The following is a 7892-nucleotide window of genomic DNA, read 5'->3' as shown; positions in this document are numbered from 1 at the left end:
AGCAAAGAAGCGTCCAAAGCAGAGAATATGCTACAAGTGCAAACAAAAGGGACATATCGGTGCTGTGTGCACCTTTGAGATCATTGGAGGGGAAGCTGACCCAGGCCGGTCAGACCGGTTTATCAAACCGGTCAGACCGGGAAAGGCCAGAGAAGACAAGTGCAAGTAAGAAAATCAAGAAGATAAAGTGTCAAGAAAATACAAAACTCGTATTTTCTATACTTGCCGGAAAAAAAGGTCACATGGGTAAGGATTTTTCCACTGGTAACATTTCCAACTCAAACCTTGTCCATTATGATTTTAACAATCTTAGGAATGACAAAGTTGGTACTTATGCTATAAAAGTGATTAACTCACCTCAAACTAGCATAAGAGCCATTTGGGTTCCTAAGCATCTTGTGACTAACCTTCGTGGACCCAATAAGATTTGGGTACCAAAGAATGCTTGCTAAGTTTGCAGGATCGACGAGATGCATTGGATGCTTGGCTAAGACAAAGAAGTCAAGGATACATCAAAATGGCCAAGAGAAAAGCTATGTTGTGAAATTCACATAACCAATGTCATCTCGGTAACTAAGTGCTTAGTGTAATGTTCTAAGTCACACATATCAGCTTTGGAATCTTAGTAAGAAGCAATCTCACAAACTCTAAAAATACGTGTTTCATGAAAGTGACTTGTACTAATTTGTGAAGCTTACTCCATTATGCCATGATGCTCCTAATGGCTCTATATGAGAGCATGTGTCCTGTTCCATTACAGAAGACTAAAGATGGACTTAGTCACTAATTCTTGGAACAAGACGTAGGAAAGATGATCAAAATGGGATGTCTCTGACAAGACCAGTCTGGCATACCGGTCTGACCAGTTTGGACCTGAGCTGCAAATTGATGAGGTAACCAAGTCCTTGATCATAGCATGGAAACCTTAAGATCATGCATATTTTGCAGTAAGACCTTTGGCACAAACTTAAGTTGGTTAAATGATACATGTGCCGTGACCAAGATTGTGAATAATCTCCTCTCGTTCATCTATGGACAATGTGCAAATAGCAAGAAATTCAAACTCTTCTTGCACCAATTCAGGGGAGCTTATTCCAATGCTTGTGTCATTTGTGAGACTAACAATTTCTTCTAGTGAACTTGTAGTCTTGTATATTTGTGCACTTTATGCTATCTCATGGTATATTATGCTTTGGCTAAGAAAAATCAATGAGAGATAGCACTATTGTTAGAGAGTTAAGTTATGCACAAAAATAAATGGCTTAGGCAAAGGTACACTTCTTATGCACTCTTGTATCTACCTTATGCATCTAGGCCCTTTCTCATGCTAGTGTGTGCACTTGCATGTGATTACCTCAAGTTACCTTAATGTGCCTCTTTTAGATATTTGGTTGATACCTTCTTAACATTGAGCCTGCGTCATAGGCCTTCATATAAAGTAAGGTATGAACTAAATATACTAAAATGCTTCCTAACTTGAAGTGGTTGCATGCTCTATGTGACATAGGATAGATGTTTGGAAATGCAACTAGCATGCCTAGGATGTGTGTTACTTTGAAAATATTTGGCTCCTGTCCTCGTGACTCAATTGACCCGCTTGTTCGCCTTGATTGCTTGATGGCTAGTCACAAGTGGTGAGATTTTATCAAGTCCATATAATCTTTATCTATCTCTCTCACTTCTCTCTTGGAAGAAACAAGAAATCTTGATCTACTTGGACTGCCAATAATCTCTATAAAGATTTTTCAAGCTTGGATTCATGTCTATCTAAATGCTTTACCCAATCTTGAGAACAAAGAAGTGGATCAAAACCATCCTCAGCATTCATCTTGTCACCTGGGTCATACCGATCTGACCGGTATGGAATACCGGTCTGACCGGTCACCCAGGAAATTTCTCATTTTCACCCCTCTGAGCTTTTAACTGTATATACCTTTCTCCTTACCCCCTTTACTCCTCATTTCACCTGATACCTATCCCCTCCTGTCCTCAACACCAGCTCCTCTCATCCTTGGGTGATTTGATGATTTAACCAAGTTTTGACTTGCCTTCTTGAACGATTGATCTCTCCCTAGGCGGTTTGACCGGATTCTCAACCGGTCATCCGAATTCCTCTCAAGTTATTCTCTCCAAAGGTATTCAAATCACATTCTTGCCCGATCTATCAATTCCTTATGTTGATTTGAAATCCCTTTGGTAGATCATCTCTTGATGACCCTTAGAACCTATTCCTGTGATATGACTCAATTCCATTGGCTGCATTGACGAGGATAACGATTCAGGGTTAGACTGGATAGACCGGTCGAACCGGTCATCCATACCGGTCTGACCGGTGTGTACAGTCCAGCCCCAGATCTTGATTTTCTCATGCATGCTCAACTTTATCTGTAAAGTATTGCTTCTATCACCCAAATGTTCATATTATATCAGTTACTGCTGCCAGTATTGATGTATAGGACCATTGGTACATTTCTGGGTGCAACCGGTTACGCAGACCGGTCTGTCCGGTCTGGCCCAGAAATGTCCCAATTTTCTTAGTTCTTAGCTCTTTAATCCTTACATCCATCCTATATTATTCCTGGTGTCTTACAATATCTATTTCACATATCTGTGACCCAGGATCAGCAGATATGCCTAAGGGAGCGCATGCCGAAAGAATTAAAAAGAGAAGAGAGGAAGAACCAATTGTGCATGGAGCTAGCTCTCGATCCTTGAGGCCGCGAGGACAGAAAAGAGCTCCTGCAGATGATGATATTGAGGAGTGTGAGTAGAGTGATCATGAGACTAGTAGTGATGACATAGAGGAGGAAGAGTTCACTATTCAGCATCGCAGTGGCAAGGAGCCCGCTGGCAGTAATGGGAGGAGCAGTGATAATGATGAGGGTGGAGAACATGATGATGATGGAGATGATGGTGGAGAAAGTGATGGTGGTGGTGATGAGGAGGATGACCGTCAGATGCCTGAGATACGTAAGCCTCCTTATCCTATATCAAGGGGGCCTACAAACTACTTTGGAGACGGTATGATTGGGCTTGCCAAGAGGCTAAGGAGAGAGGATCCCTATAATGTGCCTAAGAATGCTTTCGACTATAGATTTTGGAATTTGTTTCAGCAGGATTACTACACCACCGTCATTCTTAAGAAAACCAAAATCACACATGAGGCACAGTGGGTGGATTGGGACTACATGAGGAAGAAAAATGACCCCATCTTTAATGAAGTCATAGAGGCTTGTGCTAGCAAAAGGATAAAGCACATCATGGGCTTCAAGTATAGTTGGAACCGGGAGATCATTGCTCAATTCTTTGCCACTATTTATTTTGGATATGTTAACAATGAGCGGGCTATGATTTGGATGACAGAGGGAGAAAAGTACCACATTACCTATACCGCCTTTGCCTCTTTGTTCAAGGTTGGAAATGATGATGCTCTTCCAAAGCTTCATGATGAGGGCGTCGTTGAGATATCAAAAATGCATTTCATGTATCCCAAGAACAAGAGAGGAGATTGGGGCAAGGTCAAACATCTCTACACTTACTATGCTGTCCTAAATCGTCTTCTTAGAAAAACTCTCACTCCTAGAGATGGCAACCCCTCCGATGTCACTCTTTTTCAAAGAAACTTGATGGTTGCCTTGAAGCCGGGAGAGCCTCAGTTCAGTGTAGGAGACTTCATTTGGCAAGAGATCAAGAACTTGTCGGAAAACACACAGAAGATCTGCAGCTATAGCCCCTACATCATGTTCATGATTGAAAAAGTAACAAAGGCCAAATTTCCTAGAGACGTTCAACATAAGCCTTTGAGACCTCCAGTGAACAAGAAACCCACCATGCCATCTTCTCCACCTGAAGAACCAACTTTTCACGAGCAAAGGACAGAGGATAGACAGCAGCCACAGCAGGCAGCTGATGCCCAGGCTGAGACCGGTCTGACCGGTACCTCGGGCCGGTCTGACCGGTATGGCCCTGGAGAGCAGAGTCACACTCAGAGGCCCTCCTCTCCATTGAAAAAGTTCTTCAATATGCTAGTTGGTATCTGCAAGACTCAGAGGGACATTGAAATAGCTCAGCAGAAAGAGAGGAAGGATAACAAGAAAATGAGGGACTCTATGAAAATGATGCATAATCAGATGAATTTGCAGCCTCCTCGGTCTCCCATCTCTCCTTCACCCCCAGAGATTGAAATTCCATCAATTGAAGCTAGAGTCGGAGAGTACATGGCAGCCGGGTACTTTGAACAATATGGCAGCATGCTCTTTCCAGATGTGCCTGGCTCATCCTCGGCTCCTTCTTTCTCACAGCCACCTGCAGGAGTATTTGATGCTTTTGTCACTGATCTAGGACCGAACATTCATAGTGGAACTTATCCTTTATACCCTGGATCAGCCTTTGCACCTTCTGCCGGAGCACCTTCATATGCACCCTCTTCCGACCCTGTCGAGGCAGCCGCACAGGCGATCTTTGGTGCACCTCCACCTCGTCCACCTACTTTGGCCACCCATGGTATGTCCGACAGCACTCTTGCACCTCTTGAGGATATCACCGTGTCGGATTCCATTTACCTAATGTCTCCTACACCTTGGTTGGATGATTAAAGGACTTCACTAGGCCGAGGACTCACCTGAAGATATGTGATCGGCTACATCTTCTCCAGGCCCCTTTTTTATGGATGATTGATGACAAAGGGGGAGAAGAGTTGGATTAAAGCCTCATCTTTTGAAGACTTAGCTTAGCTGGACAGCTAGACCGGTCTGAGTCTATTCAGCTATGCTGTTTGAAGTCTGTTGGCAGTAGTAGCTTGAGAATCTAAGTCTGTAATAGGAGTTCTTGTTTAATACTTTATCTCTATGGTTTGAGAGAGACGGAGTCAAACTTTCTGGATTGTAATAAACTCGATCTTAACTCCTAGTTGTGGACTTGATGTTCTGTAATGAGTGCTATTGTGTGTGTAGAACTTATTTTTATGCAATTAAGTGACTCTGTGTTAGTTTGCGTTGCATGATCATGACTGGTGATTGTCTTGAGTATGTGCTGCCTGGGACGACCGGTCTGACCGGTATGGAAGACCAGTCTGACCGGTATAGCCCCTGACAGCACACTCTCATTCCTTTTTGTTATTGTTTGATGATCTCTTGTCATATGCAAAACGTGTTGTATGGAGGATTTCTAATGAACTAAACAGTGATAAACGATTTTAAGCTATTACTAGGATCATGCCCGTGCGTTACTACGGGCAGCAAAACTATTACATTACAATACTCTGGAGAAGTCAATGAGATATCAGTAGTATGAAAATATGAACGGACATTAAAAAGATATTTAATCAAGTACTTAGTTACATAACCTAACAAGGTACAGCACGATAAAATATTCTGAAGAGATGCCTCAATCCTCCATTAACAATGCTTGGGAGTTCCTTGACACTTCATATAATCGAAAGTCAGATTCCACAAATATTCTTTTGCTTATGTGGAGGAAAAAGTGGGACTAAACACCCTTTGCATGCCGAGGGAAACATCATACATTACAACTTGATCCATTGTGCTTGGCTCTCCAGCATCACACCAGGTCACAACTTGCAATAGGTTGCCTCAAATGCCTCTTATGAGGGGAACAACCGAACAAGTTTAAGGAATACCTCATTCTTTTGTTAAATTGAACCGGTGCAGATTGAAAAATCTGAATCTTCAAGAAAACCCATGAGAAACCATCTCCAGCTTGGTTCGTTACACCTATCATGTCTAATAGCTAAGAAGATAAATAAAATATCCACATAGAAAAAAGGCATTCTGCAGTTTTATACGAGAATAAAACTAACTAAGTTGCAGGGAAACGAAGCATGAACAACTGCTTGATTACTGCAAATTTTGGTATGAACAAGTAACATATATTTTGTGATTCCGTTTATTTCTCTTCGCAATGAACACGCTATTAGCACCTTCACTTATCTATTTCCTCCATTAAAGCTATACGAATAGCTCCCATCACGGTAGGCGGATACTCCTCAACTGGCTTTAGCAACAATTAAGGACGACTGAGGTGTAATATCAGCAACCAAGGTCCCTCTGGCGACATGGTTAACAGGTTTTGCGTCATCTGCCCAGAAGCTTGAGGTTTTGATGTCATCTTCCAGCATCAGCTTGGAGTAGTCCTCATGGTTCTACACCACATTCTTCCTTCCCCCAAACTCTACAGGAAGTACCTCGGGATCAGTGCACTTGTACAGGACCTTCACGCCCTCCTCATCCTTCAGGTACACGAAGTTCAGCTTCTCGATCGATCTTGGGTCAAGGAAATATTTGACAGCCTGAAAGGATGAAAGAATTTGGAATAATTAAGTTAGAATAGGGAAATAAAACAGGAATAATTTCTCTCTATCAACTCTCCGTGCAAAGGTTGAGTCTTTACCTTGTAAAAGGTTTCAAATACTTTTGGGGGATTAAACAGAAATGCAGTGGCCAGCCTCTTAGGGTAATAATTTTGCAGGATGCTTGTACATTCTCTAGCAGTTTTTATAGGCGTGGCATGGGCCATTGTCCATCCTGTGAAGTCTATCAGCCATACAATTTTCTCTTGACCTTCATGCAGGCTCAGGATAGCGTTCTCCAAAACATACACAAGGAACCGGATTTGCCCGTCATGGGATGTTGTATTCTCAAATTTGAGAAAAGCATGCAGGTGAATATTGAGGTAAGCATTCTAGAGAGACTACTGACTTTTAGGAAGAAGGAATGGCAATTCAGAAGAGGAAGCCTTGCCTCCTTTGTAGGTCTCATAATAACAACGGCTCTCCCCTCTTTATCTCAAAAATTTGCCCCGTACATTTTGCCGGTTTCTGCTTCAACAGAAACATCAGGCTAAAAGGCAGTTAGCGTGTCTGTGGTTACTTGATCAGGATTCAGAGAACAAAGTAACTTGATCCTAGCGAATATCCTCCGGCCTATAAGCTGCCCTCCACTTGAGGCTTTCTTCCAGCATTTTTTTCGACTTGGCAACATCCCAGTTCCGGGCTTCAAGGTATCTTGTCAAACAAGCTTCACTGCAGTACTTCTCACAGCGGGCAGACACAGGTCCAAGTGCAGATTTTCATTCATTTATCTGCTCATAGGAGAGATCTGCGTGAGAAATCAACAATACCTTACAGAGATGTCTGAATAACAAACGGGTCCTAGATTGGCCTCAAACCAAAACAACCAATCTAAGACCCTGAATCTGAAGCTCCAAGATTCGGGCTGAAACGACCATTTAACTGAATCAGACGATTCAGTTTCGTCAGACATAAGAACAGGGCCATTTGCCCAATTTTAGGCTCAATTAAAATAGCATAAAATTGATCCATAGCATCCATCCTTTATCCCTCTTTGTTCTACAACTAACCAAGGTTCCATTTTGCACCTGAGCCCATATATCTTCTACACTGGATTCCTCAGAAATTTGCACCAAAGATGGTAAAGTCACTCTACATTCAGACTTAAGCAAAAATTGCTCCAGCAGCAATCCTAGTCCGTTTATTCTGAAAAATATCATCTACAGGTGACACTCTTCAAGATTGTTGGTGCTAAAAGTCGAAGAGGGGATCAAGCATCAATTTGGTGTGCCTCACTGCCTCATACCGGTCTGACCGGTACTGGATACCGGTCTGACCGGTATGTCCAGGCAGCAAGGCCCAATGTGTTTGAATTTGGTTTAAAGTTTGTCAATTAGACTATTCCCCCCCCCCCCCCTATAGGAGACATAAAGATCATTTAAATTGGTATCAGAGATTGGACTCACTTTCAAGCTAAACCGGCCCTGAGAAAAGATGTCGACCATCCTTTGAGCCTCTCGATTGTGAAGGCTCAAACTATGCTTCTGGTCTGCTGATGTACTCAATACTCTAGGAACATGGGTCC

Source organism: Setaria italica, chromosome V (assembly GCF_000263155.2).
Source record: "Setaria italica strain Yugu1 chromosome V, Setaria_italica_v2.0, whole genome shotgun sequence".
NCBI classification, from domain to species: domain Eukaryota; kingdom Viridiplantae; phylum Streptophyta; class Magnoliopsida; order Poales; family Poaceae; genus Setaria; species Setaria italica.
This window is presented reverse-complemented; position numbering follows the sequence as displayed.